Raw genomic sequence first — 20014 nt, 5'->3', positions numbered from 1 at the left:
CCGCTGTGCATCAGATGCTTATCAATCAGACTGAGGATTCGACCACTCATACGGAGCCGCAGAAATGACCATGCGTGCTCAGAGAGCCCCTGGAAAAGCTGATTTCCTGCCACGCACACGGGAGAGTTTATATGCACAAGGTCATAATCTCATCGGGGCCCCAGGACATTGGAACATAATAAAATCATCATCCTTGGGCCACAGGAAATTGTGACCTACACTATACAGGTCGCTTTTCTGTGTTAATAAACGTTTCATTAATGTATTTCATTATTTTTAATCAATAGGATTTAATACTCTGTAGGATTTAATACTATCATTTATTTTTTTTTATTAATCGTAGTTTTGTGCATAGATAACGGCAATCTGCTAAGTTAACTTATTCCCTGGAGCTGTCTGGTTTCTCCTTTCATGCGTTCAAAGACAGAGTCATTTTGTGGAGACGGCCACGTGACTGATCTCGTTTGAGACTCAAAATATGCTTTAAGAGTCTTATTTTCATGCTCTAAGATTTGGATGGATGGAAGTGGTCTGTGGTAAATTACTATGATATAGTATATTACATAAGCATCCTTTTAAGCACATGAATTATACATCAGGAACATACCCTCTCCTTGCTCGTTATCATGGCTCATTAGTACACTTCCATCATCTAACAGAAATACAAGCATTCCCATTCCACCAAGGAGGAAATACCACTCCAGAGAGAGCCGGGTGTATCTGGCTTCCCCGTTCTAAATTCTTCCCCAATAAGAGAACTCTCAGTGCAGTAATAAATGTACCAAAATATAATATTAAAGAAGATAAATTACCCTTCTCCAATGGGATATGCCAATTCTGTGTCAGGCTTCCTCAACACCGGTGTCTTTCTGTAGATGCCGTGACCAACTCCCCAATTCTTTTTTTTTTTTTTTTTTGGTGACAATATTTGTTTTTGTTTTTGTTTTTGTTTTTTTTGAACGTTTATTTATTTTTGGGACAGAGAGAGACAGAGCATGAATGGGGGAGGGGCAGAGAGAGAGGGAGACACAGAATCGGAAACAGGCTCCAGGCTCTGAGCCGTCAGCCCAGAGCCTGACGCGGGGCTCGAACTCACAGACCGCGAGATTGTGACCTGGCTGAAGTCGGACGCTTAACCGACTGCGCCACCCAGGCGCCCCAGTGACAATATTTGTTTTTATGTAAAATTGCCTTTAATCCGACTCTTCTATTGGGGGGTAAAATTATCCCCGTTGAGAACCACTGCTCTGTAGCATAAATCTAAATCCTGGAATTCGTTGGAATACCTTTCTGCAATGCCCGCATATCTCACTCCAAGACAAGGGGGCTCTCGAAACATTCAAACCAAGGAATGTGAGTCAGAAAAAAAAAGAAAAAAGAATCACACAAAAATTAGGACACAGAGAAATCGGTTGTTACGACACTCACAGACCTCTTTAGAGATGAGACAAATCTGTGGCTTTGTAACGATGCCCGGCACCGATAGAGCTCAGCCGTTGGAAGGACAGCGTCTGTTTCACAGGAAAAATAGAAAACACTGCTAACGAGGGCTTTCAAAACGTAGGTAGCATGTCCCAGTGATGTCCTCAATTCTACAGGGGGATTGTGTGATTCCCATGATCACGCATTGCTTCTGTTACTGGCCTTGATGGTGAACTCACGGAAGACAGAGATCCCACAGGATGGTGGTGTCCCACTTGGGCTGGGCGCCCGGCATGCGGCCCGCTCTTGGATGTGATAACAGTGTTGCACACTGACCAGCTTCTGTGCTGTGCTGAGTCCTTCCATACACTCCTCCTGGGGTATCTTCAATTTCACCTTCTTTGGGCCGCAGTTGATCCTTATTCATTATCCATGTGTTAACCCGCTAGAGACGAGGAAAGTTCTTGTCGACTTTGGCCACAAGGTCAAGAGACTCCAGGGCTTTTGCAAACAAGCCCTTTGCAATGCAAATATTCCCGTGGCATCAGTTAATATGCTGAGGGCATCGTAATTAATAATCCATCAGAGTGCGATCGTGGGACGCAGCTGGAGGTCTGGAGGGGGGACAAGACTAGCTATTTCTTCTGAATTTAATATGTTGATGGCGTCTCCGTGTTTCTCTGTAAATTATGCTCCAAACAGGATCACAAATATTCTGTTACTGATGAAGGACTGTGGCAAACATAAATTTCCTGGAGGGTTTGCTAATCTTAATCTTGCTTCTTGAAGTATTTTTGGCGGGGTTGAGTGATGGAAGGTGTCATATTTCACCACTGCGTTCCACTTAGATTTAGGTTTTTGGTGAGCCATAAAAAGTAGAGGAAATTACTACTATATCATGCAAATATTGGCCTTAACTCATTCAAGCATCTACCGATGAAATGTTCTTGACTTGCGGTTCTAAAGCTTATCACTATCAGTGACAACAATTGAAAGGAAGTCTATGAAAAATTGGCTAATAACAATCATAGACAACAGATAACATCCCTTTTCTCTTTCGCTCCCTCCTCCTTCCTCCTTCCTTCCTTCCTTCTTCCTTCCTTCCTTCCTTCTTCCTTCCTTCCTTCCTTCCTTCCTTCCTTCCTTCCTTCCTCATTCCCTTCCTTCCTTCCCCCTCCATTTTGTCTTTCCAACATCTATGATATGTTTGACATGTGCTTGGCACCAAGGACAAAACAAGATAAATAAAATGACTTTTAACATTCTGAAAAACATAGAAATGCACTTTGACAATACAGGTATACATAGGACCTTTATTTTATTAGCTTAATTGTACTACTAATTAACCCAGTTTATTGTGTTTCGTTTGAGAATTTGATTTTCCAAAAAATATGTTGAAGATCATCATCTTGATTGGGAAAAAAGTACCCTCAAAATGGGCAAATGACTTTATCATCAAATTAATTCATACTTATCAACTTCATGCATACCCTTATTAAATTAATCTATGCTCTGTGTAAGGGGGTCTGACTATTTGTATTATCATTTATCTTAGATTTCTTCATCTTGCCTGCAAGGATATTATAAACACCTTGACAAACACCTGAAAAAAATCTGTGCACCCTGTGCCTTTATCCATAATGTAAGACTTGCCCATTGAAAATGTGGTTGGTACTTACTGATGTAAAAACCAATTACTATATAGCTACTTCAAGTCAATTGTTTACTGTAAACTATTCTGCCGGGATCAACACTACAAAATAGGAGGAATACAAATGAGTGTATTTGATTTTCTCTCTCGAGCATTTTGAAGTTTCAAGGGTGAATGTATGATTTTATATAATTTTACGCTATCTCTGAAAAAGTCCTTCCTACATTATTAGTTCATTGAGACATTAAAAAGCTGTCAGTAACATGTTAGTGTTTTATCAAATTCCATGGGAAGTATCATATTTTTGTGAATACTTAATTTCACTGCTCAAGTAGAATAACCTGGAGATTGTTATCTTTCTGGGTTGGAGATTCTTTGATCAGTAGCCTTTCTGTGTGGTTTCCTATATTTACATCACTGTAAATTTACATCATTTCTCTTGGGTGCAGTCAAAGTGGTCTTTTGGTGTTAACGTTCATCTTGAACATTTAGCCAGAGCTCAAGGTCAAAAGATGACCTTGTTGGTGTCCAGTGTCTTCCATGTATGGGGAGCTCCTAGGCACCTGTGTGTGGCTGGAGTTGAGATGTAGGGTGGGCAGACACTTGTGGATCTTTGTGGAGTATTTCAGGAGCCAGGAGATGGGACGGGCGTAAGCTCTGTATCTACATAGCCACCAAGGGTCCGAGAGTCATTGCACTGACCTTCCCATAGATGGAGATTTCTCCCCTGCAGAATGCAAAATGACCAAAGGGGCTCCAAACCTGATAAACAGTCAAGCCATGTCCCAACATAAATGGGTGGGTTCCAGGTAACATAGCAGATAATTTGGGGGAAGTTGGATTGTTTTGTAAGGCTGTTGGAAGGCTGGAAGGGTCACCTGGACTTTGTTGTCTCTGTGCCCTTCAGCTGCTGGGAGCTGACTCTGCACTCTGGGTCAGCCATCCGTCCTAAGGACTTCATCCTGTATCTTGTCAAATTTCAGCTCTGCTGAGTGGCGGCCCGGTACGCAATGTTGGTATTTGGTTTGCCTGAGCCTGCTTCATTGATGGGTCCAAGGACTCATGGTTCTGCTGGTCCCAGAAGTATCTCTCCCCTTCACTCTGCGTTTACAGGCATCCTGGCTTCCTACTTGCTTTTGGGGATTAATGAGCTCCCCTTTCTCTCGAGTTCACTTTCCCACCTGAGTTAGGAACGTCTTTCTGGGTCGCCCGGGGGGCTCAGTCGGTTAAACTTTGGCTCGGGTCATGATCTCACAGCTCATGAGTTCGAGACCCTCATGGGGGCTCTGTGCTGACAGCTCAGAGCCTGGAGCCTGTTTTGGATTCTGTGTCTCCCTCTCTCTCTGCCCCTCCCCCACTCACACTCTGTCTCTGTCTCTCTCAAAACATAAATAAACATTAAAAAAACTAAATGAAAGTCTTTCTGCACACCACATTTGGGTATTGTCTTCCAATTCCCTCGTTCTGTTTTCTCTTCAAGCCTTGCTAATGCGTTGTCTTTTACCTTTAAAAAAGTTTTGCAGGGGCGCCTGGGTGGCGCAGTCGGTTAAGCGTCCGACTTCAGCCAGGTCACGATCTCGCGGTCCGTGAGCTCGAGCCCCGCGTCGGGCTCTGGGCTGATGGCTCGGAGCCTGGAGCCTGTTTCCGATTCTGTGTCTCCCTCTCTCTCTGCCCCTCCCCCGTTCATGCTCTGTCTCTCTCTGTCCCAAAAATAAATAAACGTGGAAAAAAAAATTAAAAAAAAAAAAAGTTTTGCAACTTTCATTCGTTGAGAGTTACTATCAAATTGCAATGTAGGAATACACAGAAAGGCTAATAAATATATTATCTTGACTATGTAGATGGTATATAGGAAATATATGTGATATATTTAGGATTATATATGATAGGATACATATGTGATATAGGAGATATATATATATGTGATATATTTAGGAGATATATGATATGATATATGATATATGATATATGACATATGATATATGATATATATGTGATATATATAGGAGATATATATATGTGATATATTTAGGATTATATATGATAGGATACATATGTGATATAGGAGATATATCATATATATCAAATAAGTGTCCTAAATATGCCTAGACGAGTAAGTATAATGGACCTACCTGTCACTAGCTTTAATGAACCTTAAAATTTTGTTTTGTTTTCATGAGTTTTTTCACTGGGAGATTTGTTATTACTGATTCAACTCCTTTGCTGGTTATCGGTGTTTTCGTGAGCCTTTTAAAAAGACATAAAATGTTCAAGACTCAGAGCACTGTGTCCTGTATTTCCTGTGTCTTCCAATTCCATCCTTCCGAAGCACGGGGCTGAGGCTTACCATTCTCAGATGTTAAGTGTTTACCTACAAAGGTATGCGTTCGTAAAGCACTGATTTAAACTTTCACGTTGTAGGCGTTGTCCAAATTGCATCCCCGAATCCATAGCGTCTCGTAATTAGGGTGCTTTTCTGGACTGAAATTTATAAATTGACACAACTCCCACTCTTGCATTCTGGAACGCCGTTGGATTAATGCTTAATCGTTATTTTATCCCTCATTCTGATGAATATTTAGGCGTTTTTTGTGGTCGTTTTCAAGTTTGGTCATGACACATATACGGGCGAAATTCGTGTAAGGATTGAGATGAGGTCATCCCAGATCAGTGAGGCCCTAAATCTGATGACAGGTGTCCTTATATAAGAGACATAAGAGAAGACACAGAGGAAAAATCTAGGTTTTACCTCTTGGTTCGTGGATAGGGTTGAATGGTGGCTCCCTCAAATATCCCAGAACCTGTCAATGGGAACTCATTTGGAAATAGGCTTTTTAAAAAAAAATTTTTTTTAACGTTTATTTATTTTTGAGACGAAGAGAGACAGAACATGAATGGGGAAGTGTCAGAGAGAGAGGGAGACACAGAATCCGAAACAGGCTCCAGGCTCTGAGCTGTCAGCCCAGAGCCCGATGCGGGGCTTAAACTCACTGACCGTGAGATCATGACCCGACCTGAAGTTGGATGCTTAACTGACTAAGCCACCCAGGCGCCCCTGGAAATAGGCTTTTTGCAAATGTGATTAAAGGTCTCGAGATGAGAGCATCCTTGATGAGGGTGGCCCTAAATCCAGGGACAGGTGTCCTTATAAGAGACAGAAAAGGAGATACAGACACGGAGGAGAAGCCACGTGAACCCAGAGGCAGAGACCAGAGGGATGTGGCCACAAGTCCAGGGACGCCTGCAGCCCCAGAAGCTGGAAGAGGGAGGAAGAACCCTCCCTTGGAGCCTCAGGAGGGGGCACAGCCCTGCCTGAATCTCAGCAACCCTGCCCTGCCTGGATCTCAGAGGCCCTGCCCCTCCTGGATGTCAGTGGCCCTTCCCTACCTGGATCTCAGTGGCCCTGCCCCTCCTGGATCTCAGTGGTCCTGCCCTGCCTGGATCTCAGCGGCCCTGCCTTGCCTGGATCTCAGGGGTCTTACCCTGCCTGGATCTCAGGGGTCGTGCCCTGCCTGGATCTCAGTGGTCCTGCCCTGCCTGGGTCTTAGTGGCCCTTCCTTGCATGGGTCTCAATGGCCCTTCCCTGCCTGGATCTCAGCGGCCCTGCCTCTCCTGGATCTCAGTGGCCCTGCCCTGCCTGGACCTCAGTGGTCCTGCCCTGCCTGGATCTCAGCAGCCCTGCCCTGCCTGGATCTCAGTGGTCCTTCCCCACCTGGATCTCAGTAGTCCTGCCCCTCCTGGATCTCAGCAACACTGCCCTGCCTGAATATCAGCAGCCCTGCCCTGCCTGGATCTCACTGGTCCTGCCCTGCCTGGATCTCAGTGGTCACGCCCCTCCTGGATCTCAGGGGTCCCGCCCCTCCTGGATCTCAGGGGTCCTGGCCTGCATTGATCCACATCAGTGAATAATTTTAAAATAATCAATTTCCACATAGAAAAGAGAGCAGAGTGGTGGGGTTGGGGAAATGGGAGACACTGGTTGAAGGGCAGAAACTCGCAGGTGTAAGATGAGTAAGTTGTAGGATATAGTTAAATGTTAGTTAAATGTTCTTACCACACACACACACACACACACACACACACACACTCGGTAACTAAGTATCCGAGATGCTGTAGGCGTTAACTTCACCAAGGCGATGATTTTGCAGCATACACATAAGTGAAGTACTTACCCCGCCCGCCTTTGATGCCCACCATGTTATTTTCCAATTATAGCTGCACAATGCTAGAAAAAATATCCCTCATTTTATTCTTTTGAGATTCCTCGGCCGGGGGTTCATTTTACAGTATGTATAATCTATCTGGGGACGAGCACCTGGGTCATTCCATAGGTAGAAAATTAGTCCAATATGCTCCAATCCTGATAGTTTGTGACCCAAAGCTAACGAGGACACAGGTCCATGTGAACACAGACCCCAGAGGTATGACCATCCTTTCTCTCGTCCGGGGAATGTGAGCTCCTGGCTTCTCTGATTAAAGACAGCAGAGTTGAAATAAATAGGGCCACGGGATGACTCCCTCTCATATTTTTATCCTCCCCTCAGATAATTCACTATTTTTATCCTACTCAGGAGATTCACCAGTCAGATGCTTTAACAGCATCCTGAAAAGCAAAGAATCAAAATGACCGGGCATTTGAAATCGTAACTGCGAGAAAGGTCAGAGCAGACAACTCTCTGTGAAAAACAATTTGCATAGCAAATGATGCATTAAATGATGATCCCACTTTTCCGTGGTCTTAATTATAATGGGAATAAAAATAGAGTCCACAAGTGTGGTTGGTAATGTGAATGTGAACGGAGCTGGCTCATAGACTAAAACACACAATTTGTGTTCTCCTTCCTCATCATGCTGGATTTGTCCTGGGATCTACTCAGACTCACGGAATGCGTAGGTCAATGGTATCAGCCGTGTCAACAACATCGGACTGGGACGCTGTAAATGCGGTCTGGTTTCTGGAAATCGGTGGTTTCGCTCCTTCCTTCTCCGAGGTGTGGTCTGCAACCCCCATGGCTTTTAAGTCCATCCAAGGACTCCCTCCTTCTTGGAAGAGAATCATTGATTCTGGATTGACAAATGGTGGAGTAGTTGGTGACAGGGTTTATGGAGTGGTTTCTGTCTACAACAATGCTTCTCACACTTTTTGTTGTCAGTTGTTACTCTTCTGAGGGAGCTTTTTAAATTTTTTTTAACGTTTATTTATTTTTGGGGGACAGAGAGAGACAGAGCATGAACGGGGGAGGGGCAGAGAGAGAGGGAGACACAGAATCGGAAACAGGCTCCAGGCTCCGAGCCATCAGCCCAGAGCCCGACGCGGGGCTCGAACTCACCAACTGTGAGATCATGACCTGAGCTGAAGTCAGACGCTTCGCCCACTGAGCCACCCAGGCTCCCCTGAATGCTTGATTCTTATCAGAGCTGGTGGATCCGGGCACACAGCGGTGAAATACTTGACTTGTGCCTCCCTTTCCTCCTTCTAGAAGAAAGGGACCATTTCAGCAGAGGGTGAGCTCTGGCAGACGAGGGCACAGGAAGTTTCCTCTGCTGCTCAGGCCTGTGACTGACTTCACTTTCCGACAATATGCCCGTCCGGAGGAAGGCCAGACACGCGTGGGGTAATTTTGCCCCGAAAGCTTTGAGCAGCATCGCAGGTGTGCATCCTCTGTTAAGGGTAGAGAATGCACTAGAGTCTTATGAGGAGCTGTGATTTCCCAAAGGACATTCGGAAGGGCACTTGGCGGTGAGTGGAGGGGAGGAGGCCAAGTCTTCCTCGACTCGAAGAGGTCGAGTCATACTGTTGACGGACCCCCCACAGGAACGACACTGGAGGCGTGCTTTCCACGCCCCGCTTCTGGAATCCCGAGGTTGCCCGGAAGGAAATGCTGAATTTCCCTCCCTACTGAGAAAGGAAAAGCCAGTGGCCCGAGTAAAAGCAGGGAAGGCGAGGTGGGAAGGGCAAGTCAGGCGAGCCCTGATTGCCGTAAAACGTGCGGCACCGTGGTTGCTCCAAGCCAGGGTGCCCGTGTAACTCACCTGTGGGACTTGGAACGTTGGCATCTTTTGGTAAAGGAGGTCTCAGTCCTTTAACTTGTTAGGAGGCACTAAGACAGAGCAGAAATCCAGACGGGGAGCAACAAGAAATTATTCATCCCCACGAGGGCTTTGAAGGGGGAGCAGATAATCGTCGAGCAGAAGGCAAGCGTGTGCTCACGATTGTCCCAGTCAGTGACTTTGCCGGCCGTAGGTGGCCCCGCTCCTAACTGCGGGGCTCATAGGATCAGACATGCCGCCCCTGGGGATCTTGCCCGGAGGAGGAGGCTGGGGACGTTAACCTGGGGGGTGGTGCCCCGTGGGAGCCATCACGCTGCAGATGAGCCGACATCTGATTGTGGCAAGTGAGAAACGAACCGGGGCATCAACGCAAGACCTGGCCGTGGTCTATAGTCCTGGGGACCCCAACAGCCACGCCGTGGACACAGCAGCCTGCGCTCCTCTCCCCGGCCGCCCTGACGGGCTCCAGAGGGAGCACAGGTCTCCATCTATGGGGACGCTTCCTGCCCCGGTGCCTCGTGAGTGCAACCGCCCGGGACGCCTGTCTGTCGCGAAGTCCTAGGAGGCACCTGTTGGCCGGCCGGGTGCAGCCGTCCCTGTAAAGGGCAGCCGAGGTTGTGGTCCCCAAAGGAAAAGAAAGACATTTGAGTTTTGCCGGTTTGGGGCATGTGGGGCCTCAGTTCCCTCCACGGTCGGGTTTTACATCGGCAATGTTATATATGAGGTTATATTATTATATGTCACATTATAAGTGCCATCGATTTTAATAAGTTGGAGCCAATTATATTATGATGTCTGTGTATATGTATATGTATATATATATATATATATATATATATAGTAAAGATTTTATTTTTAAGTAATCTCTACACTCAATGTGGGGCTCGGACCCACGACCCTGAGATCATGAGTCACATGCTCCACTGACTGAGCCAGCCAGGCACCCCTATATTATCATATAGTATGTATTTTCCCCAAGATCAGGAATTGTATGCTCCACGACCCCTATATTAGGATACATATTGTTATAGATTATATTACTTACTCACTTTGCATTATTTATAAATATCACTTATTTTCATGAGTCACTTGCAAAGAATTATTGGCATATTGTTATGATAGATTGTATTATATATATTGAATATTATGCATGTTACATGTTCATTAACTATATTATATATATAATTATATACAATGTGTTATTATACGTTATAATATTATATATAATATATATAATTGCATTAATTACAATATTGCATATAATTAATATAATGTATTGATTATATTACATAATTATAATATGCTAGTATAATTTATACTGTATGAATAAAATAATTATATATTAATTATGCTATGTTTAATTATAATACATTAATTTTATTATACATGATTATATTATTACAAGTATCACTTACTCTTTACTATATCTTAGCCTCCTGTAGGATGTATCATTTGTCACAACTATAATTTCTTCTTACTAAGTCACTTGCAATGAATTACATGATGGCTGCGTTAATTATTTCATTATTTTGGTCTCTATATTTTATGCTTACATACGACATCTGGTATGCTGAGTACTGAGTACTATGCTGAGTACTGCTTTTTCTTAGTAAGTTCGCTGTGCAGAGTCATTCCCGACAGGCCTCAGGGTCCCCTCGTCTTCGTGATAATTGCAAGGCACTACCCAAGGCTTTGTGTGGTCTTCGCGGGGTCCAGAATCTCTGGTGGTCCCCTCATCAGTCTTCACAATGGCCCCAGGAGATAAGGACACGTCTAATCCTCATTTTCCGGAAGAAGAAGATGGGGCCCAAAGAGGTCAAGTGACACTGGTGTTAATGCCATCAGATGCCCTACAAGTCGGTCAACGTTCATGGCCGAATTCAAAGACTTGCTCTCAATTTTTCGATGTTTAAAAATTGGCTTCCAGGCATCCTGGGGGGTGGGGGTGGCTCGGTCGGTTGAGCACCTGACTTCGGCTCAAGTCATGATCTCGAGGTTCTAGGGTTGGAGGCCCGCGTTGGGTTCTGTGCTGAACCCAACGCGGGTTGGGCCCGCGTTTGGCATTCTCTGTCTCTCCCTCTCTCCGCCTCTTCCCACCGCCAAACTCTCTCTTTCTCTCCGCCCCTCCCCCGCTCACACACACACACACACACACACACACACGCACAGTCTCTGTCTCTCTGTCTCTCTGTGTCTCTCTCAAAATAAATAAACTTAAAAAAAATTTTAAATAAAAATTGGCTTCCAGTACCACCTATAAGCATATGAAAAGGAGATGTGATATTTTCTCTCTATGATAATAACACTGGCCTGACTTCATCCACACGGCAGTTTCTGGGAGGCAGAAAGCGCAGGGATGGGCTTACTTACGTTATGAACAGGTAAATTAGACTCAGCAGTTAGGTTACGTAGCAAAGAAACCACAGTATGTTAGTGGCTTACATATCACACGTGGCCAGTGCCTTATCCATGTTCCTCAAGTTTGCAATGTATTGTTTTGCATAATTATCGGATTTGTCTCCTTGCAGGCAAGGAGGGGCAGGTGTAACGTCCTCATGTATTTAAGGCAGAGGCTCTCGGTCTCCGCACTGTGGTCGTCTGGGGCTGGCTGGCTCTCTGGGAAGGGGCGTCCTGAGTACTGTAGAGTGGTGAGCACTGTCTCTGGTCTCCACCCACCACCTGCCGGGAGCGTCCCTCTGGCTTTGCAGCGACAACTAAAAAGCTCTCCCGACTTTGCTCAATGTCCCCTGGGGCAGAATTGCCCACAGCTAAGAGCTGGATGAAACAGACCACACTTCAGTGGTCACATGCCGTAGGTCGTATGTGCAGATCATGGCAATACAGGGATGGGATCCCCTGAGACCTCGAGGGCCCCTTGTTACGTTGCATCGCCCCACAGAGAGCCTAGTCTTTAAGGGTTCAGCCTGACGTTGATGTGCTGACATCGTCTTTAATCGCATTTAACGGCCTTCCTGATTCTACTGCTTATAGAGATTTGGGAACTTTCTCACAGCTCATAGTTTGTTCTATCCCATTGGATATGAGGATACAAGACTTGGGAAAAGCCATGGGTGTGGCCCTCTCAGGGGCATCCTCTTTCTCGCTGCCTGAGAGCCTCCCTGGCATCTTCCTGTGGCCCCTCACAAGCGCCCAACTCCCTTCCTGCAAAGGGCGTCCCGACACGTTTCCTCCTCCCCTTCCTGTGTCTCTTTGCAGAGCGACTCTTCGGTCTTGTGACAGATCTGAACACCAAAAACTGTTCATCAGGCGGGACTCTCCTCCCCGACTCCCCAGACCCGGTCAGACCCCCTTCTCTACGGGCATTGGCCTTCGAAGCCTCTTTCACCGGTGGCAATCCTGTGTTTGTCTGTGCGGTTCTATGCCCAGTACTGCCCTCCCTGTCTTGGAGGGAAGGTGCAGGGAGATAGAGGTAGCATGCCGACGTGTTCTTCCTGTTCCCGGGCCACTGGGTGGTCAGTGGCCGTGGCCAAATGAGTGAGTGAGGAACAAGACACAAGGGACAATACGACACCGTCCCTCCGTGGTTGGATGGGGGCCTCCAAAAAGATATGTCCCTGTCTTAATACCTGGAGCCTCAGAATAAGACCTTGTTTGCAAATTGGCTTTTGCAGATGTAAGGGAAGTATCTGAGACGAGGTCATCTTGGATCAAGGTGGCCCCGAAGCCAGTGACAGGTGTCCTTGTAAGAGACACAAGATGAGACACAGACACAGAGGAGAAGCCACGTGAAGACAGAGGCAGAGAAGGGAGGGAAGGGGCCACGAGCCCAGGGGCGCCTGGAGCCCCAGAAGCTGGGAGAGGCAGGAAGGACCCTCCCTTTGACCTTTGGGAGGAGTATGTCATTGCCCTGCCTGGATCTCAGTGGTCAGGACCCACGTGGATCGCAGACATCTGGTCTCCAGAGCCGGGGAAGGAGAAATCTATGTTGAGTTAAACTTTTGGCTCGTGGTCATTTGTTAATAGCAGTAATAAGAAACTGATACACTACCCACAGGCTAATTTATTAGGACCTAGCACATTTCTGTCTCATTCGACTTCTTCCCAGGACAGTTACAAGTTAACAGGCAACTGACTGTAGAAGCGTATTGTCTACTGATGATTAAATGAATTGTCATTATTGAAACTATATTCCAAGGTGAGCTCACATTGGGGCCAATTATTTATGAAAACTCGTTCAATGTGGCATATTATCTTCTTAATGTATTGACACCCACTTCATTCTCCCTGTCTTTGTTCTGAGACTTAGTTTTGCTCCCAATATGTGAGCTCCTTGAGGAAAGGGACCTACGGTAGGTGACTTTAGTGTTGTCAGTGATAAATGCACAGGTTACCTACGACAAACGAGTCTTCAAAGATGGGTTGTCAGGTGAATACAGACACACCCAATCTATAAACACCGTGGATTTTTCCAGCGTCTTCTTTTGAGGTCATGACACCAAGATCTGCCCATCAACTTGTGTAGATTTCAACCCTCAGGACTTCCAATGTCTGGTTTGCCTTTGGTTGGAAGGGGACAGGGTGTGTCCCGAGAGTGAAAGGCAAGGACACACGTCTTTGTCACACTCTTTCTCTGAGTTTGGTTTTCAGGGGCACGTTGGAAAGTCACAACTCGTGTCAGTCCCCTCTCCCTTTCCCGTTTTTAATTTTTTAACTACCATCAACTTTAGAAAGCTTCCTTGCTAAATTTTATTAGACACTTATTTTCTAACATCGCCAGCAGGGGATTTGTATGAAATGTGACAGTAAAACACGTGTATCCTGAAGAAGCAGCAATGCAATAAAATGCATCACTAGTTTTGATCGCCCCAATAGCGCGTAGGGAGAAAACTCCCCACAGGAGTGGTACTTCGGTATTTTTTAAGCAGTGCAGAAGAATCTCTTGTGAGAAGCAAAGAAGGCAGCAAAATCATGGAAGCTGTTAGGTTTACATAATAAATTCTTGTAAACTGGATGGTTTTATGACAGTTTCTTCAACACCTGTGTTGAGTAAGATGTTACAGACATTCTGGGTCATGAACGTCTTCCATGGGCCAGATTAGATTTGTATTAGCTCAGTACTTAAAGAGTCCTAAAGTCAATCCATTCTAATACAGAGTGATCTTTAAACTCTGCCTGTAGTGAGTATTTTTTTTTTTTTTGAGGCTTCATTGATTCTTTATTCCAATCAGTTGTGATACAAGGGTATCTTCAAGTTTGGGTGGTCGTAAGTGTTTTTGAGGGTTCATTGACGTCAGAGTACAGGTAGCATTTTGTAATTAGGATTCGAGGGGAGAGAAGTCAGTGGAAAGGAACAGACGAGCTTGTATGGTCCTTGAGTGTTGGATGTCTTACAGAAGTTCAGTCATGGGATGAGAAGACCAAGGAGTCACTGTTGGAAAGCTTTACGCTTTTCTGTGCAGGTCAACAGACGGTTGGAGTCCCACATGCTTGGGCAGTTCTTGCCGGCAGAATAAAGGGTTAACTCAGCAGGTTTCGGGTCTTCCCTCCCTGCATATGTGAAGGACAGAGCTGGTCTTTGACTGGCGCTTGGGGGAAAACCAATGACCGCAGGTGTATCCTGCCTGGTAAGAGTCCCTTTGCATACCTGGGGGCTTTGGTCCTAGCGGATAGTTTAACAATGTGACTTATGTTGAACCCCATGGTATTCTCTGCCTGGGGCCCCGGGCCACCCTGTGTCAGTTTGATCTCTGGGGGAGCGACTGAACGAATGAGTCATAGGTCAAACTAACATCATGAAAAACTGGACACCAAGTCTGAGATGAGCTTCCCTAGTTGACAATATTCCACTAACAATACCAATGCTAGTAGAATCTGTTGGTAAATGTGAAACGCTTTGGACAGCACCATTGTGTTGGGACTTTCCTGGGCTCAAACATTCTTGAGACAGCAAATTGAGGTAGAATCAACCGAACCAAGGTGTTTAGATGACAAATATATGTAGGACACGGAATATTATGTTACGTCAAGGACACTGGACTGGGAGAGCCGTCGGTGCATGTGGGTACACATCGGAAATATATGCAGTGCCCTGAGCTGTCAACTGGGAAAGAAATGGGTTATTTTGTATCTCAGTGGAGTATGATATGTGTCAGGGCATTGGAAAGGGGGATCTGGAGCCTACATGGGAATATTGGAGTCATTTGGGGCCAGTACAGAGAGAAAGTTCTAGGAGAGGAAGTCTTGGGATCTCAGTTGGCATGCAGTCGTGGAACCTTCTCAGAAAGGCAGGCCAGGCACACAAAACCACCACACGGGAAGGCCTGAGTTTAGGATTGAGGGGCACCTGGGGGGCTCAGTCGGTCAAGCGTCCGACTTCAGCTCAGGTCATGATCTCGCGGTTCGTGGGTTCGAGCCCCGCATCGGGCTCTGTGCTGATGGCTCAGGGCCTGGAGCCTGCTTCGGATCCTGTGTCTCTCTCTCTCTGCCTGCCTCTGCCCACTTATGCTCTCTCTCTCTCTCTCTCTCTCAAAAATAAATAAACATTAAAAAAAACAAAGATTGAACATGGTGAGGACCTGTAAATTCCTACGTGTGAATGCATATGTTCTTCCTTATAATGAGAGACCCCGATGCAAAACTAATCTCTCTAGAAAGAAAAGAAAAAGTTATGCAGAACTAATTTTGCAAAAGCTTTCTGAAATAGCTAAGAGGCACCCCGTGATATTTTCTAGGGTCTAAATTGCCCCCCACCCCCAGCGTGGTTATTTTGACTTTCCTACCTGTTCAGTGTCTGGCTGAGCCTTGTAAGGCTGGGTTAGCCTAGCTCACTCTGTTCTAGGGCTCAATGCGGAACTTGCTTCGGTTACCAAGAGGCGTTTGCATTGAGAGTGTGCCTTAAAAAACAATCTATCCAGGGGAGACTCCACAAAGCTGGGCCTGAAACAACACCCTTAGTCTATTTGCTGACATGTCAAGCATTAAATTAATATTCTTGAAGTCAATTCATCAGGCTTCTAACCTGTCATTGGGATTCCGAGCATGAAGGCGATTAGAGGCAGAGCAATCAGTCCGTGGAGAAAGGCGACTTTTCACTTTGCATCCAATCCAGGAAAGCAAACGCAATCAGCCCGCGTTCTGGAGGCCGATGGATCCCGCAGTTCTGATGAGGCCGGCAAGGAGAATCAGAAACTTGGAGCAAACACAGACGAAGGTGTGGTCACTATCTGTGAAGCCCTCCCACATGGCGCGTCTCCAGGTTTTATCACACTGACCCCAATCTGGCTTTTATTTATTTATTTATTTTTTATTTTTTTTAATTTTTTTTTTTTATTTTTTTCAATCTGGCTTTTAATACACATTTATCTTTAACACACTTCTGGCTGTGGCAAACGGAAGCCGTTTTCAGGGCGTGTGTAAGGCAGCCGGTGAGAGCTGGCCTGTTAGAGTTGATATTTAATTTTTTTTTTTAATACTTATTTATCTTTGAGACAGAGAGAGAGTGAGCAGGGGAGGGGCAGAGAGAGAGGGAGACACAGAATCCGAAGCAGGCTCTAGGCTCCGAGCTGTCAGCATAGAGCCCGACGTCGGACTCGAACTCATGGACCACAAGATTATGTTTATTTATTTGTATTTATTTATTTTTAGAGACAGAGGGTCAGAGACAGAGAATGCCAAGCAGGCATTGTGCCATCAGTGCAGAGCCTGACACAGGGCTGGAACTCATAAACCGTGAGATCATGACCTGAGCCAAAATCCAACCTCCTGAACCACCCAGGCGCCCGCCCCGCCCCCCAGTCTTGCCTTTAAATTGGGATGTGCAAGGGGCACCTGGGTGGTTCAGTCCATTAAATGTCCAACTTCGGTTCCAGTCACAATCTCATGGTTCGTGACTTCAACCCCTGCATCAGGCTCTGTGCTGACAGCTCGGAGCCTGGAGCCTGCCTCGGATTTTGTGTCTCCCTCTCTCTCTGTTCCTCCCCTGCTCGTGCTGTGTCTCTGTCTCCCAAAAATAAATAAACACTAAAAATAAATAAATCGGGATGTGCAAGACAAAGGAAGAAACAAAGGACCGTCGTTCAGAATGATGGCAACTCCAGATTTACTCCAAAAAGAGGGATTCTCCAAAAAATGCTCAACAGTACTTTGTGGAAATCACGGCTGATGGTCCCGGACAGACTGTTAATACAATCCGAATATAATTTTCTGTTGGCTGGTGTGCCGGTTGCTGGGAGCAGTTCTTTAGAATGTCACCTGTCTGCTAATAAAAGAGCAAGCTGGGTAAATGACACTAATTAGGTACTAGAGAAAACCCACTCGCCACGGATGGATGGTTTTCCTCTTGGAAATATTTGTCGAAGGATTTCAGAACATCCAGAAGTCTGGCGAGCAAACCCATTGTGCAGGGAAGGCTTGGTCTGTTGTCAATAATGCATGCTGGTGCCTTTCTTGGGCACGGCGGCCTATCTGGGGAGACACACAAGAAGAGTACAGATGCTGCAGAGGATGTGGAGAAACGGGAGCCCTCTGGTACTGTTGGTGGGAATGCAAGCTGGTGCAGCCATTTTGGAAAACAGGATGGAGGTTCCTCCAAAAACTAAAAATAGAATGACCCTACGACCCAGCAATTGCACTACTAGGCGTTTATCCAAGGGATACAGGTGTGCTGTTTCGAAGGGACACATGCACCCCCATGTTTATAGCAGCACTATCAACTATAGCCAAAGTATGGAAAGAGCCCAGATGTCCATTGATGGATGAATGGATAAAGAAGCTGTCGTATATATATGTACAGTGGAGTATTACTCGGCAATCAAAAAGAATTAAATCTTGCCATTTGCAACTACGTGGATGGAACTGGAGAGTATTATGCTAAGTGAAATGAATCAGTCAGAGAAACACAAATATCATGACTTCACTCATATAAGGAATTTAAGATACAAAAGAGATGAACCTAAGGGAAGGGAAACAAAAATAATATAAAAACAGGAATGGGAACAAAACATAAGAGACTCTTAAATATGGAGAACAAACAGAGGGTTACTGGAGGGGGTGTGGGAGGGGAGATGGGCTAAATGGGGGAGGGGCATTAAGGAATCTACTCCTGAAATCATTGTTGCACTAGATGCTAACTAACTTGGGTGTAAATTTTTTAAAAAATAAAATAATAAAAAAAATGCGTCTTCAAATCCTAAAGCCTCTTCAGCTGTTTGATGTATTTATTTATTTTTTTTTTTTTAATTTTTTTAACGTTTATTTATTTTTGAGACAGAGAGAGACAGAGCATGAACGGGGGTGGGCAGAGAGAGAGGGAGACACAGAATCGGAAACAGGCTCCAGGCTCTGAGCTGTCAGCACAGAGCCCGATGCGGGGCTCGAACTCACAGACCGCGAGATCGTGACCTGAGCCGAAGTCAGCCGCCTAACCGACTGAGCCACCCAGGCGCCCCTGTTTGATGTATTTAAATAGGAACATAGATCGATGGCCTTAGAAGTCACAGGGTCAGCACTTTAATATTGACAATAGGGACTGACAAGAAGATGTTGCACAAATGGCTTTATGGAAGAATGGACATTTTGGACCTAAGTTTATTTATTTTTTTCCCCTAATACATAAATGCTAATGAGGAAGGTGATGCAAAAAAAAAAGGAAATGAAACTTGAAAGTCGCTGAGAAAATGTTGAAGCCAACATGTAGATGGATGGATGGATGGATGGATGGATAGATAGATAGATGGGTGGGTGGATGGATACATAGATAGATGATAGACGATAGATAGATAGATAGATAGATAATAGATAGCTGGGTGATTTACCAGAAAGGATGTTAAAAGTGCAGCCAAGACTTACAGTAGCAAAGGCTACTATGTTTTTAAAAGAGCACATGAACTATGTCAGGGAGAAAATCTACATGTCCTTTGTGTAAAAGTGGAGGTAAAACCCAGACAACATGATGGTCTCTTGTGGAAGAGGAAACAGGTCGATCGATTTGAATCATTCATTTGAATAAATGGAAAAACATAGGCTGCTTCCTCATGATGGCTTTCAAGTCACTTCGTGCTGGTTTCCCAGCCAACAAATAAGGCGTGTGACCGTGATGACATTTCCACCGCAGCCAGGGGCGAAGACGTGCTTTTCGGGGGGCCAACGGTTAGCATTTTGCAAGCTGGGGGAAGGGCGTGCACATCCGTATTTCAGCACAAGCCTGATGGTGTGGCAGGAAAGGAGGAACGTGTGAGGGATGGCCTCTCAAGGTAATGCAGCCACTTTGCAATGTGGTGGCTTCATCCACTGTCTCCAAGTATCTGGAAATTCGAGGACGGTGCCCAGGGTGTCTATTAACGTGTATGTATGCTACAGTATTTCAGCAGCTGGTTTCTGATGATGAGCGACATGTTCAAGACTACTCACCGTTGGCCTAGAAGCCCCCGTTGATGCAAATCTCCTTCTTCCCCGCAAAACAGTACATTTTTTCGTGTGTGATAACATATCCATAATGCAAATGGGCCATGTTAACGATCAAGCATAGAGCTCAGTGGCATTTAACTACAATCAGATTCTTGGGCAAACATTCCCGCCTGCCATCCACACCCAGATATCTTCCATCTTCAGAAACAGACGGTGTCCTCTTAAACACTAACACCTCCTTCCCCTCCCCGGTCCCTGGCTCCCATCACTCTGTTTTCTATGTCTATAAACTTGGCGGCTCTGGGAACCTCAAATGAGTGTCCTTTTTGGGAGTGGTAATTTCACGGAGCATCATGTCCTCAAAGTTCATCTGCATTGTAGCAGGTGTCAGAACATCCTTCCTTTTCAAGGCTGAGTCATATTCTATCGTATGGATGGGTCACATTTCGTTCATCCATTCATCTGTGGATGGACACACAGGTTTCCACCTTTCGGCTGTTGTGATTAATGCTGCTATGACCATGT

Source organism: Herpailurus yagouaroundi, unplaced genomic scaffold, assembly GCF_014898765.1.
Source record: "Herpailurus yagouaroundi ecotype Mexico unplaced genomic scaffold, PumYag 248, whole genome shotgun sequence".
Taxonomy (NCBI): Eukaryota; Metazoa; Chordata; class Mammalia; order Carnivora; family Felidae; genus Herpailurus; species Herpailurus yagouaroundi.
Note: the sequence above shows the minus strand (reverse complement) of the source record.